The sequence below is a fragment of the Ahaetulla prasina genome, chromosome 1, assembly GCF_028640845.1.
Source record: "Ahaetulla prasina isolate Xishuangbanna chromosome 1, ASM2864084v1, whole genome shotgun sequence".
Lineage (NCBI taxonomy): Eukaryota > Metazoa > Chordata > Lepidosauria > Squamata > Colubridae > Ahaetulla > Ahaetulla prasina.
In genome coordinates, this window is record NC_080539.1 from 260,804,352 (window position 1) to 260,827,960 (window position 23,609).

The 23,609-nt window shown below is 38.5% G+C and overlaps 1 protein-coding gene across 5 annotated transcripts in view; it reads left to right on the forward strand.

Moving 5' to 3' along the window:
* Nucleotides 1–1,250: 1,250 nt before the first annotated feature.
* Nucleotides 1,251–23,609, forward strand: part of RASSF7 (Ras association domain family member 7) — an 89,851-nt gene continuing 67,492 nt past the window's right edge. Inside the window, exons 1-2 of one of the 5 annotated variants that reach the window (XM_058156826.1) lie at nucleotides 1,251–1,582; nucleotides 2,776–2,925. The gene's annotated coding sequence lies outside the window, so the exon portion shown is untranslated. The remainder of the gene's footprint in view (nucleotides 1,583–2,775; nucleotides 2,926–23,609) is intronic. The other 4 variants (XM_058156853.1, XM_058156816.1, XM_058156849.1 and 1 more) reach the window with 4 other exon arrangements.

Consider the following 23,609-nt stretch of genomic DNA (forward strand, 5'->3'; position numbering starts at 1 on the left):
CAATTGGAAATTGAGAGTATGTGTGGGGAGGAGGGTCCCTTAAAGGGTTGCAAAAGTTTAGCTTTGACTGGAAAATATGGAATTAATTCTTTCCTGTCAGGTTCATTTTATGGTGCCCAAAATGGCACTTCACAGAAAATCCAATTATCACTCATTTGAGAACTGTTTTTATGGCATACTAAGCCATAACTAGCCATATTCCATCTTGGCACATTACATTAATCCAGCCTGCATAATTAATACTTCACTGGATCATACAAACTGAGAGACTGAATCAATTAATAAACCATGATTCAGTAACCACCAGTGGTGGGTTGCTTCCGGTTCTGTAGTAAAACCGGTGAGAGGCGAGTCCCAACCATCTCAACATCATCAAGGGGCTTCTGCGCATGCACAGAAATGTATGCGTGCACGAGCGAAGCAAGCACACACACACATACACACACACACACACACACACACACACTCCCATTGGGAACCAATAGTAAAGGTAAGTAGAACCCACCTCTGGTAACCAATATGTGAACCAGCCAATCATTTTATCACTAAGGATCTAACAGCTAAAATTTAGAATCATGGAAATCATTTTGCAACCTCAGACTTTGGTGGCAAAGCAGAGAGGCCACCAACATTATAGTCTGCATTCTTGTGTGAAATGTCACCCGTGATCTCCCATATGTTATATCTGCCAAGCAACTCAAATCCCTGCCTGTGACTTACAAGGTTATACAGGCAGTATCTTTTTGTACTGTAAATGCTGAGTGAAAAGAGAAAGGGCAATATGATTGGTTAAAAGTCTGGGAGTTTATTATTTGCCTTGTGTTGCTGGATTCTCAAACAATTTGAAAGGCATCCTCTTGGGATGTGGCTGAAGTGTGCCAGGAATTCTAGTTATACATGAGCTTGTGGAGTTGTCCTAACTTGTGTTTTAAATGCTACTATTAGAACCGTGTAATTGCCCCATGAAAGGAAGCGGGTCCTGAAAGTCACGCTGTGCTCTCTTACAGCGGTTAAGAAAAAATGGCAGGTAAAGAGAGGGACTTAAACCGAGCGCCTTTAACAAGTTCCTCTTTTTTTGGGGGGGGGAAAGCATTTTTCCCCTCCAAACTTCGCCCAGGTCCTGGCCGGTAGGGCAGTGGAAGCAAACGGTGGTTGGTCCGCCAGGCTGTTCTTCTGCCTTCCCTGTTCCATTGTAGCTCTGCCCATACCTGCTGGCGGAGAGCAGCATTCGGGGCGGAGCTTAGTCCGGGACGGAAGGCGGGGCTCACCGACCAGACGAAGAGAAGAACTCTTCTTCCCCGGACCGGTTGTGGCGAGGCTGCAGGTTGCGGGGCAGAGAAGGCAAAGCCGATCGCTCCGGTCCCGAGCCGCTCCTCCGCCTTGAAGGAGGGGCGCAAAGAACTTGCAGCTGGCGGGGGCTCCCTCGGCGGAGAAGAAGCAGAAAAGAAACGCGAAGTATCTCTCGCCTAGTAGAGCGGAGCCTGTGACCTTGCGCAGTGGAGGAGAGTGGCCGTTCCGAGAGAGCGAGGAGGAAAGAAGCCGCGCGAGGAAGAGGACCTGCTTTGCTGAAGGATTCGTCCAGGTAAGGACCTGAAGTGCTACGGACAAATAGATTCCGAAGTCTCGTTTTCCCCCTTCGTATTTCGCCAGGTGTGCATTTTTTTAATTTTTTATTTTGTCCTTAACTTTTGCAGTCCCAAACTCCTGAGCTTGTAATCCGGAACACGCACCTGTGAGTAAAATCCTTGGAAGTCAGCGCGGGCTTCCACCTGAGTAGGATAGCATAGCATGGAACTGCGCTTTATCTCCAAGGTCTTCTCAAGGGATCCGCGAAGTAGAATTTGGACTCGCATCTTCTTAGCCCGATAACCTTTCTCCTTCCCGTGTCTTTGAATAATAGGGTCGGACTCACTGCTATTAACAGACCTGACTTCCGGGATAGGCTTGCCCTTCCACAAGTTAGGGTTCAGCTAGTGGACAAATTAATGCTTTTTAATTTTTATTGTTATTATTATTTTGTCGTCCCTTTCTGAGGGAGGGTGGGGCCGCTTGGCAATCTGCCTCTCTCCTAAATCCTCTATGAGTGGCTTAGCCTGTTCTTCCTGCTTCATTCTCTCCCCCCCCCCTTGTCAGAGTTTCAGATCCTGGTAATTTTAGTGAATATTTTTGGAGGGCAGAGTCACTTTTCTGTCATGATTGTTAGTATTTTAGACGATTATAGCAACATATGACATCAGGTTATCTGGAGTTCCTCTTGTATTATTTGGCAATAGTGTGAGGTTTTCTCTCTGAATCAAAATCTTGAAGGGAAAAAAATAAATTATTGAAATTAAAGGATGAGTATAGCAATGAAAATTTTAACCTCTAGTGCCCATACACAACCAGCTGAGGTTCAGATTGTTCAAACACAAACACACATTGTACATACCTTGTTACCCTTGGTTTGTAAGCATGTGGCCTCTTCCTTGAACTCTTCCATTTAGATATTTGGCCCACCCTATCCCTAAGGCTTCAGAGCATGTATCAACAGCTATTGTAACCTTAGATGTGGAAACATGTGAATTGAAATTATAGTTTTAATAAACATGCATAGCACCAGGGTCTAAAATTACAATCCTATGTACTTTTTCCCCAAGTAAAATAGTTATACTGATAGTATAACTATTTTATAACCTTTGTCTTTGAAAGTGCCAAGTTTTAGAGATACAATTACGGTGCTTGTTTGTTTCTGCTCAAATTTCTCTAAATTAGAAATATTTTATTGTTATCTTTCAGTACTCAGCAAGTGATTGGTAAATGATGAAATGAGAGGGCTCAGGTGGCACCAGCAGTGCAGCGGACTTAGCTTTCATGGTGCTAATATATTTGCTCTCACCCTGGCAACATGATTTCAGTCTTCCCATGGCTCCATCTAAAGTTAAGGAGGTGAAGAAAATAAGCTTTTTATTATGTAACTTTATACAGTTCTTAGCATTAACCGAATCTCTTTGCAGAAAGTGCCAGTTGCTTTCTACTTGCTCTGATTTGTAGACATGAAAAGTTGCCTGTCAATGCAAAGAATGTATCCTTTAGGTGCTGGCAAATTCTGCAGTATCTGTCATTTCAGTTGGGAGTTGATCTTCTTATTTCTGCCTGCATTTTTCCTAATGACTGAACCTTTTCATCCTTTTGTAGGATATGTGCTGCATTTTAGAAATTACTGTGTGTATCTTCTTTCAAGATTTTCCATGTCACAAAAGTATACTAAGTATTGAAGGCCTAAGTCATTTTGCTGTATGTTATGCCAATCTGGCTGTTCACTTAGGATTTGGCTATATTTGCCTGTTTTCTATAGTGATATTTCATATTAGGTAACACTATTGAATCATGTGCCTGAGGACTGAAATCCTCTAAATTCTTGTTTCCAAATTCCTGTAACTGACATTAATTGTAATTTTATTCAAGTTGATTGTCCTCTTTTAAAGAAAAGTTAAACTAATAATGAACATTATCAGGATTAGTCTGAATTGCTCAGACTTACTGGGTTCTAATTATAATCAGCCTGACAGAAGCAATGTTACTGTTGCTAAGGAATATTTTTGGTCAGTGAAAGGCTTAGTGCAAGATGTAGCAGTGGATATTAAATACAAATAAAATTCTGAGATTCATTTTTTTGGTATGAAGTTAAGATACTGTAGTACAAAGGGATGTGACAAGATTGTAGGCCATGTTCTGTTTGAATCATACTCTAAGGTGCAATGGTTTGTTGCTGTAAACCATCTTTCACACTGTATGAACTACAGTGGATGGATTTGCAAAAATACTAAGCTAAAACCAAACAAACTATTGCTTAGCGTAGTATAGAAATAAGCACATTCTTCAGATTACTTTCACATTATCATTTTATTGTTATATTCATCCATATAGTACTATATTAATATCCAAAGCATCAAAGATAAAGCATTACCGTTTGAACTATCTTTGGGATAGTATTATTCTAAAAAAAAATTAATTAAAATGTATTGTGTAAGCAAAAATAAGCTGGAGGGGAGGGTTTGTTTTTTTCTTTAAAAGTAACATTTTGGTTATCTTGGTAACCAAAGGTAATTGGTAAAGAAGTAAATTTTATCAAGTAATATCAGACTGCTTTTTGCTTTTACAGCATGATCAGATGGCTTATCACTAACTCCTTACCATTTAAGTAGAAACCTCTGACCCCTTGGGTCATCCTTTCAGAGATATTTACTTACTAGATTCCTCAGTGCCTTCAACAATGACACAACTTCTAATGTACTGTCTTCATTGGAAAAGTTGGGATATATTCAGAGATGTGTCTGCCTTGAATATAACCCATGTTGAATGGTTTAGCACAATCAAACAGCACAGGAAATGTTTTATGACACTTTGTATGATGTCATAAACTGCTTTATGCTAATATATGGTGAAGATGCTGGCCAGTTTGGTGTAATGGTTAAGGGCTAGCTTAGAAACTAGAGGACTGAATTCCAGTCCCATTTTAGGCATGAAAAACCAGGTGGGTAATTTTGGGCCAGTCACTCTGTCTCAGTCCAACCCACCTCACAGGGTTGTTGTTATTGTGGGGAAAATAGGAGGAGGAATTTGCCATCTGAAAAGACGGGATAAAAATCTTAACATATCATTTACATTTAATTTTCATTTAAATATCAGATCCTGTATAATGGCTAATTATGCATCTTAAAGCAGATAAAGAGACAGCTAATTTTGTTGATTAGGAGTATGGTTTGGAAAGATTAGAAAAACATGCCCATTATAAAATAAATGAATATAAATGAGTTATTTAAATTTACTTGACTGGATTTTTTTAAACTTTCCTGATCGTTGACCAATTTTCTTATCTGACCAAATAGTTGTCTTACACTTTTCAAATTGTTAGTTCAGTATATCAACTGACATATCATATTTTTGTGAATGATTCTGTTGCTGCTAATGGATTGAAATTCCATCCAGAAATATTGACTGTTCTCATATATTTTTTTCATTTCCTAGTTGCTGTGAGAAAGCCCTGTTCTATGCTTGTTATTTACATGCAGTGAATCATACATAATCTTTTTTCCCAGGATTCCATTGCATGTGGATCACAAACATAGAGCAGGCTTTCTCACAGCATCTTGTGTGGAAAAAAGGACAATTTGCATCAGATTTTGAGTTTAGATAGTCATATTTAGAGTTATCTCCCCCTGCAGAAAATTAAAATTGTGCAAAATTTGCAATTCTTGTGAAAATCTATGCAAATGACAACCACAGGAGAGGCTGAGTTTGGTTTGACTTGATTTTAATTGAAAATGACCCGCTTCATTTACGTGTTGTGAGGATTATCCTGACGGTCGGATTTATAAATCATACTGAGGTTCAGAGTATTTAACATTGGCTTATGTGCTGTGTGTACCCAGTTGTGATTTATTTAATAAACAAGTAAAACAAGTAGCTTAGTGTAATATGTGACCTCAACCGGTATATCATTTGAACACAAATTAATGTTAAGCTTATCATTAGGCAGTTGGTTCACAAAGGACACAAAGCCAGTATCTAACAAACTGCAATATATCTTAGCTGAATGCATTGATTGTCAATTTCAAATGTAAGCATTTAGAATGCTGCAATTCAAAACAAAAAACAAAAAAACGACCTGTATTTCTAAAAAGCTATATTTGCTAGGTTAATCTTTTCACTTGCTTTAAACAATATTTTTGTAGCTAAAGCTATGAAAATGTCTTGCAATCTCCTCTAATCTGTATGTACATGAGACATGAAAATATTCAGCAATAACCATGCTGGTTATAGAATTTGGGGATTCAGAATCCACAAGTCTAGAAATCCTCAGGTTGGAAAAGTTTATTGCAGCATGTTTTTTCAAATGTGACTTTTCACCACATTTTTGTCAAAAAGCTGTTTAAATGTCAACTAGCTGTTGACAGACATGTCCAAAAGGTATTTTCAGTGTTTTCTTACGAACCTGGAAAGATATGATTTACCACAGGATTCTATCTCCAGACAACTATTGTGTAATTTAAAAAAAACACACTGCAGAAAATAAGAATATTTCTTCCTCAAACTTACAAATGACACCAAGCTGGAACTGAAAGATAAGATAAAATATTCAGTGTTTTTGTGTAGTAAAAGTTTTTTGAGTGACAGTAAAGATCTTTTCCCAGAGTGATAGCTCCTCTGTTGTCTTAATTGAGGATGCTTTTTGGGGGGGAGGGAAAGAAGGTCAATCTTCAAAATAATTTCTCTCTTCTTAAAAATAATCTTGAAGATTGATCTTTGGGGAATAAACAGACAACTTATTTATCAGAACTGTGCCTCTGGGAATGGGGCGATAGTACTGGGTGTTGCCTGTTAAAGGCTGATACACTTCAGCTTGTAATGGAAGACAAGTCAGATGCCATGATGACTTATTTGCCTGGCACAAAGTTTTGCAAATGTTGGCATCAAAAGAGATATCTAGCTCTGTCCTGGAAACCAAATTCCAGTTGCTAAGTTAAAGATTGAAAGCCAGGATAAACTTCCAGGATAAACTATTGAGTTTGCTTTGAATCAAACTTTCAGACATAATTCCCTTTAAAACATCATTTGTTGTTGAAAAGGACAGTTTTAACCTCCTTGTTTAGAGAAAAGATGTATTTACTGATGACTGAAGCCTCTTATGCAGGGGTGTCAAACTCAAGGCCTGGGGACTGGATCCGGCCCAAGGGGTGCTTAGATCTGGCCCACGGGGCTGCCCTGGAAACAGCGAAGGACCAGCCCTCAGTGCCTCTGTCAGTGAAAATGAAGCTCAGGAGGGCTGCGTGCGGCCCTCCCGAGTTCCGTTTTCATTGGCAGAAGGTTACAGGAGGCCATCACAGCCGAAAACGGAGGTAGGGAGCCCATTTTTGCTGGCAGAGTGCTAGACACCCCCAACACGAGTGATGCTGAGCTGGCCACACCCACCCTGGCCCTTCAAGGTCAAACACATTGAGGGCTTCATGCGGCCCTCAATGAAATCCAGTTTGACACGCCTGTTCTTAGGGTCTTGTGTAAAAATGGGGGGGGGCAATGAAGATGTGATTTAATGGTTTTGATGATTAGATAGACTAGATTATTCTTAGAACAGAAATATATAAGGTTAAAATTGTACTTATCACTGCTGTGAAGAATATGAGAAACCACTTCTTTATATATTTTTTATTTTCTTTTTCTATTTTCAATTTTTTCCCCTGCACTTTTTGTTTCTTCCCTGATTTTCTGCTTCTTTATTTTCCCTACTTTATATTAATTTGTTAGGGTTTTTTATTTAGAAGTCTCAGTAAAAATTATATAAAAAAATAATAAAACGTTACTTGCAGCAAGAAAGTTAAGTGCATTTATAAGATTCTGCTGTTAATATGAAAGCCTAATAATAATATCCCAGCAACTCTAGGTGTTTATAAGCAAGATTGGGGTACAACTCAGAACAAACTAGGACTAATAGACTTCAGCTACAATTAATCAACTGCTAATAGTATTTCATTTTGTCTTACATTTAACACAGAGACAGAAACTAAAAAAGCTGCTTTAAAAGATTCCTAGGAGAATATTAATAGACAATGGGAAATACCTGTTGCAAAAAGAGCTATCCCTAAGTATTGAATTGTTTTGATTGCCTAGATCAGTGGTTCTCAACCTTTATAGTGCTGCGACCCCTTTAATACAATTCTCCACGATGTGGCGACCCCAACCGTAAAATTATTTTCGCAGCGATCTCAGCACGCCTCAGCAGCTGCAAAAGGGGAAAAGAAAGCGGCAAACTGTTTTTTTGAATTTATCGCGCCTGAAGCCGTATTGGCTAGCGATCTGAACTGCTTGCGATTGCCTTGAGGACGGAGGCATTAAAGCGGAGACTCCTCCCCTATTAAGTCGACTCGCAAGTACACTTCCCATATTTCCGATGATCTTAGGCGACCCCTGGCAAATCGTCATTCGACCCCCAACGGGGTCATGACCCACAGGTTGAGAACCGCTGGCCTAGATAGATAGGATACAGAAAAAGCCATATGCAGTCTGATTGGCTATGTGTGAAAATGTATCTGTAAAGATATTTAAAAGAGGACATCACTTGTAGCATTACTTAACAGCTTGTTAAATTTACATTTTAGTTATTGTTTTATTGAATGTATAAATTGATGTTCATATATAGTGCTAAATAATAAAACATGATTTATGTAATACAGCATAATTTAGTGCAATATATGAGCCCAGTTACTGATGTCAAACTGAGAAACTCAAAAAAGCAAAATAGAGATAGCACCATATGCTGCAAGCTGTAATCACCCTAATGCAGATGCTCAGGGTTATATGGGGATGAAGAATAAAAGAAATAAGACATCCAAAGGAGAAAAGATAGTGCAGGAAGTAAGTTTAGTTACGCAGTAAAACAAACAGGAAAAAAATTAACCCAGTGATGATGGAGATTACTTTTCTACATTTTCTAAATGATGATGTTAGTGGTTATAAGATGCATGTACTGATTCACGATAATTATATCAGCGCTGCTGATGTTATTGAAAATATTACCCTGTTTTCCCGAAAATAAGACATCCCCTGATAATAAGCCCAATCGGGCTTTTGAGCGCATGCGCTAAAATAAGCCTCCCCCTGAAAATAAGCCCTCCCCAAAAATATTTGAACGCAGAGCTGGAAATCAGATAAGACAGCAAGAGAAGCCCCATCTTGCTCCATGTGCCCCAAAATAATAAGACCTCCCCGAAAATAAGGCCAAGCGCTTATTTCGGGGGTTCAAAAAAAATATAAGACAGAGTCTTATTTTTGGGGAAACACAGGTACCATAAAGATAAAGATTCTTTTCTGTCAAGCTTCAATTTCTTTTGACTGTGGCACACATCCACGTAATTTACTAGGCAATAATGTGGACAAGGTTTTGTTGCTACCTTCTTCTAGGATGCTTCTTCAACTTCTCAATCTGTTCTACAGCCCTTGGACCTCCTAAGAATCAGCTAAGGTTGTGTAGGTTTTGTAAAAATACACAAACTACTGTAGCATTATTCAGTTTAGTTCTTCTTTAAGAGAAAAATTGACCAGAAATCCAGCCTGATTAGATCAAAACTGTGAAACCTGATCAAAAAATAAGAGTAAAAGGGATGTTAGATATCGTTCAATATCACAGTAATATGATTTTATTAAATATAATCCTTTAACTATGAAAACCTTTCAAAAGCTTGTGTTTTATGTTGCTTTGTAACACAAATTCTGAATATTATATTTATCCCAAAGAATGTAACAGCCATTCAGTGTAGAATCTTAACACTCCAAGATTATGCACGCCAATGGGTGGCAGTATAAAGCATACTTAGTACAAACATACAGAAAACTGTCCCAGAACTTTTGTACAGGTCTTGGAAAGGATGCCAAATTTCAGTTTTAGCTCTGCTACAAGGTACACAATCCTTGGGATCTTATACTTTGTAACATCCCCTGCCTGCTTGCACTTTTGAGTTGTGCCACCTCATACTCCATAGCACCCACCCTGCCTCTGCTCTCTCAGTAGCCCCTGATGGCTCACCTGTGCTCTGTGGCACCCACCTGTGGCCCCTGCTTCTGGCCCCTGCTCCATAGTATTCATGGCATCCCTACACTATGTAGCACCCCACCATAGCAGTCCATAGCACCTGCCCACAGCACACACATCCTGCAGTACTCCTTGTAATAGCAATAGCACTTAGACTTATATATCGCTTCACAGTGCTTTACAACCCTCTCTAGGTGGTTTACAAAGTTAATATATTGCCCCCAACAATCCGAGTCCTCATTTTACTGACCTCAGAAGGATGGAAGGCTGAGTCAACCTTGAGCCTGGTGAGATTCAAACTGCCAAACTGCTGGTAATTGGCAGTCAGCAGAAGTAACCTGCAGTACTGAGCTCTAACCACTGCACCACCACAGCTCTTGGCTGAGATTCCCATCTCTTCTCCTTAACAACCTGCAAGGTCCTGGAATTATGACAGCAATTGGGACTGCCAGGATTGCTGCTGCTAAGCAGACATGGGACATTGCACTTTACGATGACTTTGCTAAGCAACAAGGGTGCTGGTTCCAATTGTTGTCCTAACCCAACGGCTACCTGTATTAACTTTTTATATATTGGTTGCATTGAGCCTTTTGCTCAGAACCGAGTTAATGCTATGCAGACTAGAGATGGTACAGCTCCATATCAAAGGTATTTTGTGTTAGGCAATGACTGCTTGTGCTTCTTAAAAAGAAGTGGTTTTTCTTAATTTAATGCCATCTAATTCATCTGGTTTTTCCAGACAGAACACATTTAAATAGATGAAATGGCATTTATTGCAAATGTTTAAGTGTTGTTCAACAATATTGTTGGAGAATCATTACGTGCTGAATGTGGACAAAAAGTCTGATATTCATATTCAAATATTATTCTATGCTGCTAACAAAAGATCTTTTAAGATCTTTTAAAAACATCATGAAACTCTGTAATTCACCATAAAGTTAACTATTGAAAGTTACTCTGTTCATGAAATGAAATGATATTAAAGGAGTGTAATGTAAGCCTGAAGATATCAGAATCAGAATGTTAGAAGCTTTTTTGATAGTACAATATAGAGTTTCTTCCTTGCTATCCTGGCAATTTTTCTTCCATGTTGGATGAAAAATGTGTGGCTATCCCATGAGATATTTAAGACAATAACATCAGCTTTGCATTTCACATATCAAAACCCTTTTATTCGATGGAATTCTGCTCTGTTGTGCAGGTTTGCTATGATCTGTGCTCACATATGTCTTTGAAACTACTATGCACTTGTAAGGCAGGAGTCCCCAACCCCCAGTCCATGGACTGGCCCTAGTCCGTGCCATGCCAGAAACGGGGCCATGCAAACCAGTGAAGCCCTATCCATGGGATGCAGGCAGCACCCAAAACCACATCCCCTCTGGTCTGCCAAAAAATTCCTCCCCATGGAATTGGTCCCTGGTGCCCAAAAGGCACTGTTGTAGGTTGATGGCTAGTATGTTTTTTAAAAAGTCATTTTAGAGTTTGTGTTTCCATCCAGTCATTTGCACTTTACATATACTTATTTAGCTACAGTGATTAATTACTGTTCCAGAATTGAGTATGATATAAATATACACATTTTCCCATGAATTGCATTTGCCAGAAAGTGTTTTGTATTTTCAGTGTCACATGTTTACAGCTTAGCAGGTATTAGTTTACTAATCTGTATCTTACACAGTTGTCTTGACTTGCCGTTGCTGATATTGCTGCACTAAAAAACATCTGTGATATGTGGAGGTGTGAGAAAAAAATGAGATTGTCCTCCTTTGTCTTTCTGTTTATGTGCTGTGTAGAGACTCGCAAAAGCTCACCTGTAAAATGTTTGAGGACAATATAATATTCTTTAATTAATGGCAAGTCAAGGTAGAATCCTGGGTGGGAAATAAAATTAATAGTGGCCTAGATGATAGTGGTCTGCTTCTCCAAAACATCAATGCTGCTGAAGTCAGATTATTTTAGTTTCATTCTAAATCATAAATACAGCATAGAAAAAAAGCTAAATCATTTTAATAAGTGTTACTAGCGGCATACTGAATGCACAGTGGGAAAGTGTTCAACATTTTTCAGTTGACCAATCATAATTTGTCACTAGGCCATTAAAAAGTGGTTCTGTCATCAATATTTTTGTCAAGAAATACTGATCTAAAGGAAAGTTGCTTTTATACACAGATAGAAAATGTTGTGGCATTTAAATTTGTTTCATTTATTATTAACTTTTATGAGTGGGATGGGAATTTATCGCAATGCTTTGTCAAGCACATGACTTCCAATATAAAGATAAAGGCTGCTTTGACTTAAATTAGTTCTTGTCCACTATATGACACCCATTTTCTCAGTAGCAAAACACAAACCGTTTGTCTTTGCCACCTTCTGGCATCTTTTTGTTTTTTCTAATGAAAAGTAGTAGTTGACTTACAACCATTTTTGATCTTTTGAAGTTAGAACAGTACTGAAAAAAGTGACTTACGGCTGGTTTTTCACACTTACAACCATTACATCATCCCCGTGGTTACATGGTCAAAATTTGCATGCTTGGCAGTTGGCACGTATTTATGGCAGTTGCACTGTTCCTCAGTCATGTGATCTCCATTTGTAAGCTTCCCAGCTGGCTTTGTACAAACAAAGTCAATGGGGGAAGGCAAATTCGCTTAATGAGTGCATGATTCACTTAGCAGCTGCAGTGGTTCACTTAACAACTGTGGTAAAAAGGTTGTAAAATGAGGCACAATTAATTTAACAACTGCCTTGCTTAGCAATAGAAATTTAGGGGCTCAACTGTCATACATTGAGGACTACCTATACCTTTCATTGCTCCGAATCCTGGTGCCACTTGCTTAATAAATAAATAAATTAATTAATATTTTTTGTTTTACGTTTTTCCCATCTTCGTTATTTTCATAAAGAACTCAAAATCGCAAACATACCTAACATTCTTTCTTCCTCCTGTTTTCCCACCAAGAACAACTGTGAGGTGAGTTGGGCCTAGGAGAGTGATTGGCCCAAAGTTGTCCAGCTTGTTTTTATGCCTGAAGTGGGACCAGAGTTCATAATTTCCCACTTTCTAGTTTGGTGCCTTAACCACTAGACCAGGGGTCCCTAAGATTATTTTAGTATATAAGTTTTATTGATTTATTATGCACCATCAAGCTGGTGTTGACCATTTGTCTGGAGTGATGTAAGGTCTCCTGCTTGAGTAGAGGGGTTGGATAGAAAACCCCCAAGTCCTTTCCAACCTTGTTGTTCTGTGTTCTATGTTCATGACTGTAGCTTTTTACATTTTTTCCCATCCTACAAATTCAATAGACCTTTGTGTGCTGGTGCTGGCTATCATATGCTAATGAAAACTGGATTGGTTTTTATCACCTAATTGCAGATTGCAGCTGCTAACATTATCATCTCTTTCTTTTGTTGTGACTGAATGTTGTGACTGAATGTCCATGGCAAATAGCTTGTGATAGTAAATATACATACAGCCTATTACTGTAGTGGCAATAGTTGGAAGTAATTGGGACCTGACTCAAAACAAATACTGTACACATTACTGGCTCTGAAGGTGATGTGGATAGACCTTGAGCTGCAGCGGGGGACATATGGGTGTATATTTTTTTTCATTTCAGAATTTAAGTAACATTTGATCTCTGCATTAGTCTTCTCACCATTACATTATAGTAGGTTCTCTAATCCTAACTATTAATGATATTTTATACTTAATCACTGATAATGATCTTTCTATTTTCCAGAGGATGAGCTGTTAAACATTCATTTGCAAATCCTTGAATTTGGAAATACTATAGAAGAGATGCAGAGCATGTTTGATATTTTTCCACTGTTAAACTGGATAGGACAGAGGAAGACATTTGTTCATGTCAAGGTTCACTTAACAGCCTCAGAGCCAGATTGAACCAGATCAGTTGGCACTGATCCCTGAGGAGAAAGCCAACAGGTACTTGGGCAGTAACAGGTTCAGAAGGGTGTAGATGTTTCAGAAAATATCATAAGGCAAAGCCAATGTTAGAAGTGGATTATTGGGAGACAATAGATATATGGAAAGGGCTCGTTTCAGCAATATTTTGAAAAAGGACATGTGGTATATGACCATTTATGTAAATGATAGAATTCTCCGAGCCAAAAGGAGACATGTAGGATGTTTAATTGTGAACAAATACTGGGTATGACAGAAATCTGGTGGAATGGAAACATGAATGAGTACGATTGTTTCTGGATATAAATTCTATAGAACTAACAGAAAGGAGTACACACGTTAAAGAGTATAAACTTGATCATATTATAAAATATTGGTCGATTAAGTTCCTTTACAAAAAAAAAGTAGTGGTGTGGTGACAAAATAAAACCTTTGAGGGTTGTCTCCATTATACTTTTTAATTAAATTGCCACTAGATATTTACAGTCATTTATTTCCCATACTGTATATATAGCAAAGGGTGTGAACTTCATGAAATGTTATAGTTTTTCATCGAGCGGTTTAACTTGATGAAAAGATAATACTTCCACATTCTTCTACAGTGCCTAAGCTTTTACAGACCATTATTGAAGTAATTCTGACCATAGTTTTAGAAGTCAGGTATTATTCACAGTTGCCATTTCTGCAGCCATCCATTTGCAATATTTTCCCTTTTAGTTCTCTTCCATGGATTGGGAAAATAAATGAAAACAGCCCTTAAAGTCTTGAACTTCCTTCCTAGATCTTCAAGTCTATAGTGGTGGGGTTATAATCTGTTGTTTGCAACACTGCTTTTCTGGGCAAGGATTTTCAGGCAGAAAACTATGGTGCTCCCCTCTTTGGAAGGCACTGGATCCATTCCTTTATCTTCCCCCTTTATGGTTGGGACCAGGTTACCTGTGGGAACTAAAAGGAAAGCCTTTTTTGCCATGACACCTGTTGTGGCCTGCCGGCAGCCAGCAGAGCTGGCAGCAGAGTTAGAGAGTGAGGAGGTTGGGGAGGAACATGGGCCAGTCCTGGGGGCTGGAGAAAGCTCGGACGAGGGCTCTGCGTTGGAGGCCGACAGGGAGACAGACAGCAACAAGGGAGAGGAACAGCTGGAGCCCGTTCCCAGTGTGCATGCACAGAGCTGCCAGAAGACAAGAACAACTCAGAAAGCAGGGTTGACTTGGGAGTAAAGCCACACCTTGCAGATGATTGGCCCCTCCCATAGGAAACAAAAGAGGAGCAAACAGGGAGGGGGCTTTTGCAGGAAACAATTTGTTTGTTCGGCAGTTTCAAGGGTGGAAATTTCTGTTTGTGACTCTAAGAGACTCTGTGCCAAGTTTTGCCTTATTCTGCATTTGGAAACAAGTTATGTGGCAGTTTGCCAAACGAGATAAGGTGTGTTGAGAATTTTTCAAACTGTTTGGACAAACCTTGCTGACTCTGAATGAAAGTAATTCACAGTCCTGTAAATAAAAGAGGTTTTGCTGGGACCAATTCTTGCTTCCTGCGTTTTAAGGGAGCCTAGGTCAGAACAGCCAGCACCCAACTATGGAATATCATTCCACCTGAGATAAGGCTGGCCTCGACTCTGTTGGTCTTTCATTGGGCTTTCAGAACATGGCCTGGGGCTTTGGGTATGTGATGGAGGGCATCTTTTAGCTTTGTTGGTGGTTGTTTGTCATGATGTTTCTCTATGATGGATTTTAATTTTTAGCTTGTATATTTTATATACAGTGTTTTGCCTACAGTCACATATGTGAGATGGGTGACTACAGGAATTGAAAGAATGAATGAAATAACTTACAAACTCATTGCCTGGCAGAAAATAGGATCAATTGTAACGGTATATCAGAAAAAGTTACTTTGTAACTTTGGGTGCATCAACAGCTTAAAAAAAAGTCAAGCCAAACTGTTCATAATGGCCTAATGTATAATCTCAGGGGATAGGACATTGAGCTTTTTGATCGAAAGGTCGGCAGCTCAGCGGTTCGAATCCCTAGTGCTGCCGTGTAACGGGGTGAGCTCCCGTTACTTGTCCCAGCTTCTGCCAACCTAGCAGTTTCAAAAACACGTAAAAATGCAAGTAGAAAAAATAGGGACCACCTTTGGTGGGAAGGTAACAGTGTTCCGTGCGCCTTTGGCATTGAGTCATGCCGGCCACATGACCATGGAGACGTCTTCGGACAGCGGTGGCTCTTCAGCTTTGAAACGGAGATGGGCACCACCCCCTAGAGTCAGCAATGACTAGCACATATGTGCGAGGGGAACCTTTACCTTTACCTTTACCTTTATAATCCCTCCTCAGATTTTATGAAAATAAGGTTTTGGGTTTTACTTAGAAAGTTGTTTAAAATTATAGGAACGTTCAAGTTGCTATTATTGTAATTTAGCCATTTTGATTAGATGTAATAAAGCTGCTGTTCTGGAGATAGCAGAGTATGTCTGGTTGTGCTGTAACCATGATTGGGCGGACTTACTCCATCCCTCTAGTATCTATTTATATTTAATGACAAATTACCTAAATGTGTACATATAGACCTTGCTTAACTTCAGCAATTGGAATCAGAATTTCCATCACTAACCAATGCAGTTATAAAGTCTAACATCATGTGACCACATTACTTAGCAATTACAATTCCAGCAGTCCCTGTTGCCACTGTTCAGCAAGGATCATGGGTTATTAAATGAGGATAATAGCAACTTGCATCTTCTGATTTCCAACAAGAAAAGCCAATGGAAAAGCTGGCAGGAAATCCTGGATGGGCATGTGAGTACAACTTGGGGAGGGGGGAGGTTGTAACAGCGCAAGTGTGGATGGATGGGGGAGGGCTAGTCTGGAGTGCCCAGGTGTCTGGGTGCAGCGGGCAGGAGAGGGCTGCTGCAGAGTGCAGGAGGGTGCATAGGTGGGACGCTGTAACTGTTGTAAGTACATCCATGAAGAAGGATCAGGATTATCCTGTAGTTCCAGCATTATTTGCTAGCCAGTCATAACCTTTCAAGAACACAGAGATAAAGATTATACATCTTGAACCGTTCTTAACTTTAGGTGGGTAAAGAATGGCCCTGTTTGTCTAAACGGTAAGGACATCATGATTGCTAGAATTACTGCAGGGATTAGTCATACATAAGAGCACATAACTAGCTTCTTGATTTCTCTATTGTGCCAGAAAAATCTTGATTCATAATATCCACTTGTTATTTCTCCAGTATGTGACTGTGCAGTTGTCTTCCACTTAATACACATTTGTTTGATGGTAATTACATGCCATCAAATAGTTATCACTCCTAGCAACTACACAGATTTTCACTATGGTGATGTATCCCTAACCTGTTCCTTCAGCTCTTTCAACAGTATACTCATTGCTGCTGTAACTGAGATTTGTTTGATAACAGACTATATTTTACAATCCAAATTACAAATTTGAGAGAGTAATGCACAGTGTTTCCTCTGGAGTATGGCATTCTTCTTCCTTAGAAGACACTATTGCTGACAGTGGTGTCACACAGCTCACATTCTTCTGTATATCAAACCCTTTTTCAATTATTTTTCAACTTATTTTATTTCTTGTCTTTCAAATAATTATATCTCTGTAAGGTCAAGGAACAGAAAAGTAATGGAAACAGAAGATCTTGTTGCCAGTCAGTTGAACCGTGTTAGCAGTTTGCTAAAGGGTTTCTTTACCTAACCAGGAAAAAAAACCAGCAACCCTCTGCAGAATAAATAAATGTATGGACATCAACTGTCTGCTGTCCATTGTGGTGGACAGAGTAGTTTCTGTTCAAGTTGGTTTGCTTTTGGAGATGAGAAATGGAGAATATGCCTGTGACATGCTGTATAAGTGAGCAACAAAGATTGTCTTTGACCTTCAGTAAAACAGAACTATCTTGAGATTCTTCTACCTTACTGGTTTCAAGTATAACAATACCCTTTTATCATTAAAAAAAATAACTAGATCCCATATAATAATTGTACTTCTGTTGATAGAAATAAAGCATAGTAAAAAAGACTATTTTTAACTAGTGCTTTAAATGATTTCTATATTTTATTTATTACATTATCCATATTAGAACTTAAAAATTGCATCCATACAGAGGGTTGCTGTTATTTTTCCTGGTAAGGTAAAGAAGCCCTTTAGCAAACTGCTAATATGGTTCAACAGACTGGCAACATCTGTTTCCATCACATTTCTGTTCCCTGACCTTACAGAGACACATACAGATCTCATTATTCGAATAAAATAAGTTAAAAACAAATCAGAAAAGGGTTTGATATACAGAAGAATGTGAGATGTGCGATACCACTGTCAGATGAATTCACATGTGGTTAAAAAACCATGCACAATATATGAATATAGCAATAGTACAAACTATTTCCTGGAATTACGGGTGCTTCATCACTGGAGGTTTTGGAACAAAAGTTGGACAGCCATTGGCGACAGGATCATATGAAGATTCCTGCCCTGAGTAAAGCAAAACCTCCAAGGCCCTTTCTAGCTGTATGATTCTATGATTCTGTTATTGCTTTTAATTATAAAAATATTCCTCTGTCCCTTGGTTCTTGTCTTATATGAATGAGAATGCTGTGTATCAAGGGTGAAATCTACTTACCTTCCTTACCAGTTCGGAAGTGCGCGCATGCGTCACATGCGCGTGCACACCCTTTGCGCATGCACAAAACCTTTATGTACGTGCACAGACAGTACAAACCAGGAAGTAATGCAGCCAGCCGGATGGGCAGAGCTTCGCACCACAATTGCTACCAGTTCTCCGAACCACCAGCCAAGACTGCTACCGGATTGCGTGATCTGGTCCAACCCGGGAGCATTTTACCCCTGCTGTGTATATATGTTTAAAGAGTCCCTTATTTCACTTGAAATGGTGGGCTGCAAATGGTAGATGTATAAAGGGGAAGGCAGAATTCCTAGGGGATGCAATGGAACCACTTTACCAATTGCTCACTGAGCCTCTAGGTGTAGAGGCAGGGTGGAGGAATTTGCAGTTGTGGAGATGCTGGTAGTGTACTTGAGGGTTTTTTATGGGTGGCCTTGGGATGCTGTGACCTCTTTTGTTTCATAGCCTCCACTTCTCAGTCCTGCTAGTGAAGAAAGGGACTGAGGAAAATCATTGTGCAGCCCCACAGTTTGAGACTGATGGTAGTAAAACTTTATGGACAAAGGGTACTGTAGCACAAGGGTGTCAAAGTTGCGGCCCACGGGCCAGATGCATCATGCATTGGCCACGCCCACCCCCGTTTTAGCGAATGGGGAGAACTGCGAAACGTCACATGACAACAACGTGACGACGCAAGTTTGACACCCTTGCTGTAGTAAGTGGAATGTATGAGGAACCCTTGTGGGTATACAACTCCAGATACAATTGAAGATGCTGATTGTGATCTTCAAAGCCCTTCATAGTTCTAAACATGGATATATTCAGGACTACCTGGTTCTGGTAGTTTGTCCAACCTCCAGCTTCCCTCTTTAAAGATAGATGATTCAGAGGCAGGCTTTGTTTAATCACTACCTCAGTTCTCTACAGTGGCATCCTCTCAGAAATTCTAACCGCCTTGACATAGTTGGGAAACAAAGGAAATTAAAAACTAGTTATATCAGACCTTTTGCATGGGAGATCAATTGAAAAAGAGTGCTCCTGGGTATAGGTATTGATTATATTGTTTTTTAATGGTACGTTAGCATAAGACTAGGTTGCTGCTATTTTGTTAGTTTTTGCTATTTAATTGGGTTATACATTTTGGATTTTAGTCTTATTTATGTATGATAAGATTGTGAGACTCAGAGTTGGTCAACAATTGAAGGAACAAATAAGTGTAGCCAAATAAATAATAAGTACATCTTTTAGGTAAATTAAAACTTATCTGATTTAGGATTTGTGCCATTTGAAGAACTAGTCATCTGATTTGAAGTTAAATAAAATAAATTATTCTGGATTGATTAAAATTTCACATTTTTTTAAAAAAAGGTAAATTGGTAGGATTTAAATGACATAAAGTAGAATACTTCTTAGCTGATTACTGAGTGACCAGTGAGAATGAATTTTTAGCAGTTGACTCACTGAAGATGTTTTATGTCTTGTTTAAATCATGATGCCTATTTAGAGTTGTTGAATGAATTACTCAATTGAAACTAAATTACTGATATTGATACTATTGATTTGTGTCTCTTTATTTGTGATTTATTGATCTTTTTCATACTTTAGATGCTGACAAAAACAATTCAAAAGTACAGTATTCTATCAATTAGATATGAGTCCATAAGGAAATACATGCTTCTTACTGCGGATAAGCACTGATAAATATAGTATAACCATTGTAGATGCTTCTGTGAAGTGCTTGCTAATATATCTTAGGACCTTACAGTATCTCTTTTCTTAGATACTTAAATATATTAGAAATTATTAGTGGTGGGATTCAAGTAATTTAACAACTGGTTCTCTGCCCTAATGAGTTCTTCCAACAATCAGTTTGCCAAACGGCTCAGAAAGTTAACCGGTTTTCCCGAAGTGGTGCGAACTGGCTGAATCCCACCACTGGAAATTATTTCATGTCTACATACAGTATTGGGCTAGCACCAGAAAGGCCCACAGTGCAAATCCAACTCTGATACTGAACTCATTAATTGATTTTGGACTAGTCATAATCCCTTGGTTTAACTTACATATGTCTCAAATTTGTTGTGTGTGTGTGGGGGGGGATTAGAGGAAGGAGTATTAAATTTATTTATTTATTTATTTATTTATTTATTTATTTATTTATTTTGTCACACAGTATATATAAGCATAAGCATGAAATAACTATACAACATATAAGCATATATATAAGTATGAGTGAGTATGTAATAACTATATTAATTGGATATAATGAAAGGAAACAATAGGACAGGAACGGTAGGCACGCTTGTGTTCTTATGCACGGCCCTTATATGTATCACCTTGAGTTCTTGAAGGAAAGATGGTATATAAATGTAACTAAATAAATCAATAATTCCTAGGGGAAAAAGAAAGGTGTATTATTTTTACCAAAATAATGTGGGCTACACTGTTTCTGTCTTAATAGGATTCTTCTAAGACCATCTTGACAGAGATTGCAGTAATGGCAATAATATTAGAAAAGCATTAGAATTATGCTCCATATTGTTGTAGTGGTGGGTGCATAAAAACTTCTTATACTTTTTGCCACTTGTTTCCATTCTGAATAAGCTAAAAGAGTGATGATGGAGGGAAATTTTTCAGATGAATTTGGAAACCATGTGTTAAAAGTGGTAATTGGGAACTAAAACCCACTTGAGCACATAATGTTACAAGATGATTTCATTTAATGGCTGTTCTGACATATTATGTTAAAGGTTACTGTAGGGTATTTAATGAACTAAGCCTATTATAGCTTATCCAATAAACCATGAAGGAAAAAGATTAGCATGCTGTGTACCAATATATTTTTTGTCTTAACATGTTTTATCCCAGTTTCACCAGTGCCTTCTAAAACCCTTCCACACAAATAGTAATTAAGCTTAACATGATTTTCTATCCCTGTTTTAAGAATTTAAACTCATGTAATTGGAGAAACAATTGTTTCAATTTAAATTGTTAGCAATCACTTTGGCTGTCTTAGAAGCCTATGAAAAAAATGGTTAGTTGATTTGGCAAAGAATGAGCTGGTGCAGATACCAGCTTTAATGATTAAGAAGACATCTTCAGTAAATGAACAGAAACACATACTTCACTTTTAAAAAAAGTCAAAACTGATTAGGAGCCTGGCACAATAACTTCACCGACTTTGAACTTTCCTGAAATCTTGTTGAGGAGCTCTTTTGTTTACAGAGATGAAATCATTGTAGGGGAAAGATGGTGGGCATGTAGAGTAATTTTCAGCATGAATAAGTTAGGTAAAGTAGAGAGTGAACAGAGCTGGAAGAATGAGCATATTGTACCAGGAATATGTTGATTTCCCTGTACTATGAACAATGCTGTGTATCAGGGGTCTCCAACCTTGGCAACTTTAAGCTTGGAGGACTCCAACAATTCCCCAACCAGCTTTGCTTTGCTGGCTGGGGAATTCTGGGAGTTGAAGTCCTCCAGGCTTAAAGTTGCTAAGGTTGGAGACCACTGCTGTGCATAATATATACATTTGCATAAAGAGCATGTTGGATTTTTTTTTTTGATTGAGGAGTTTCTGGTATCTGTAACGTTGCTGCAGCAAATCTGCAGTTCATTTGATCTGCTTAATATAGGCCTATTACATTTACTATCTGTCTTTTGTCTTAAAGCATACCATATATTATCAGGTTAAGTGTGGCATGTAATACAGCCTAAACAAATTTGAATGACGATATTTGTCCATTTTAGTCTACGCTGTTTCTGATTAGAATGTAACATTACAGCATCTGTAGCCTGAATTTTAAAAGACAAGATGTTTTAAATCTAAAATGTTTACATCCAAAGAGAGAATGAATATACAAATTGAATTCATATGTCATTACTTAGATCCTTCATTCGCTTTCTTTCCTTACGTTGCTGCTGTGTGGTGTGTGTGTGTGTGTGTGTGTGTGTGTAATAGCTGTTTTAATTTGGCTTTAATACTTATTGCCAAAGAAGAGTTCTGTAAAATACAGTACAGGTACAGGTAACCCAATGATAACAATTGAGGCAAAATCTATGTTGCTAAGTGAGAAATTTGTTAAATGACTGTTGCCTTATTTTACGACTTTTCTTGCCACAGTTGTTAAGTGAATCACGGCAGTTGTTAAATTAATAACATGGTTGTTAAGTGAATCTGGATTCCCCATTGACGTTGCTTGTCACAGAAAAGATCACATGACTCGAGGACCCTGCAACCATCATAAATGTGAGTCGGTTGTCAAGCATCCGAATGTAAATCACATTATTTTAGAACCTGGACCCTTTCACTTTCATACAACAATAATTTATATAATAAAATTATTGCACATGTCCTCATTTAGTTTTATTATTTTTAATTCCTGCAGTCACATTGCCTATGACAGTCCCTAGGGAATGTATATCTGAAATGTTACGATGGATAGCATTTAATCATATGGAATAGACATCCAGCACTCTCATTATATGCCTGCCAGCTGTGTTGCATTTGTTACTTTTTTAAAGTTCACAACACCTTGCTGCAATATAGCTGTATCTTTGGGGTTATTATTAGGGTGTCTCATCCTTCTCTTTCCACTTACAAAAATCTCTGGTACCAGTAATACTTGATCATGTTGTGCATAAAAAATACATCTATTTTTCAAAACCTAGCTTAACTGAACAAGGATATTCTTGAGAAGGCTAATAACATATTTGATTGTTCTAATCTGCTTGTGGTCAACTCTAGCCAACATTACAAGATAGTAAGATTGGATGTGATTTTTGTTTCTCCAAGAGAATCTTGGCTTCCAGCAGTTTTCTTGGCAACTTTTTCAGATGTTGTTTGCCAGTGTCTTCTTCCTATATATGAGATTGGCTGGCTCAAAGTCACTTGCATTCCTGCGGCAGGATTAGATCTCAGGCTCTACTTGTTTCTAACTACAGATAGTCCTCAACTCCCTCAACACTGTCAGACTATTTACTGAATCTGCACTACTATTAATCGTTTCATAGTTCCCATCACCAATCTCTTTCCACTTATGACTGTATGACTATAACTTGTTGCTGGCAATCCTTATGATTTATATTGATATATTGATCATCAATTGTGTTGTAAATGTTGTACCTTGATGAACGTATCTTTCTCTCTGTCAGGGAAAACGGCCGTCAGGAATGGGTTAAATCTCCTCGTTGCTGATTGGACCGAGTCTTTAACTTGTTGCTGATAGCCCCCGCCTTCTCTTTCCTTCCAGCTTTTTCGACTCGGTTTTGCTAGGACCAGTCGTGTTTGGAATTGCCTCAGGCCTTTTCTTTTACATTGCTTGAGGTTTCCTAACTTGTTGCTTTTCTATTTTTTGCATTTTTACATTTTTTTCTATTTTTTTCCGATTTTTTCCTATTTTATTTGTTTTTCTCTGAATCCGGTGGAGGAGACGGGCTCCCAAGCCGCTGAAGACCGCCGCGGCGGCTCGGCTTACGAACAGC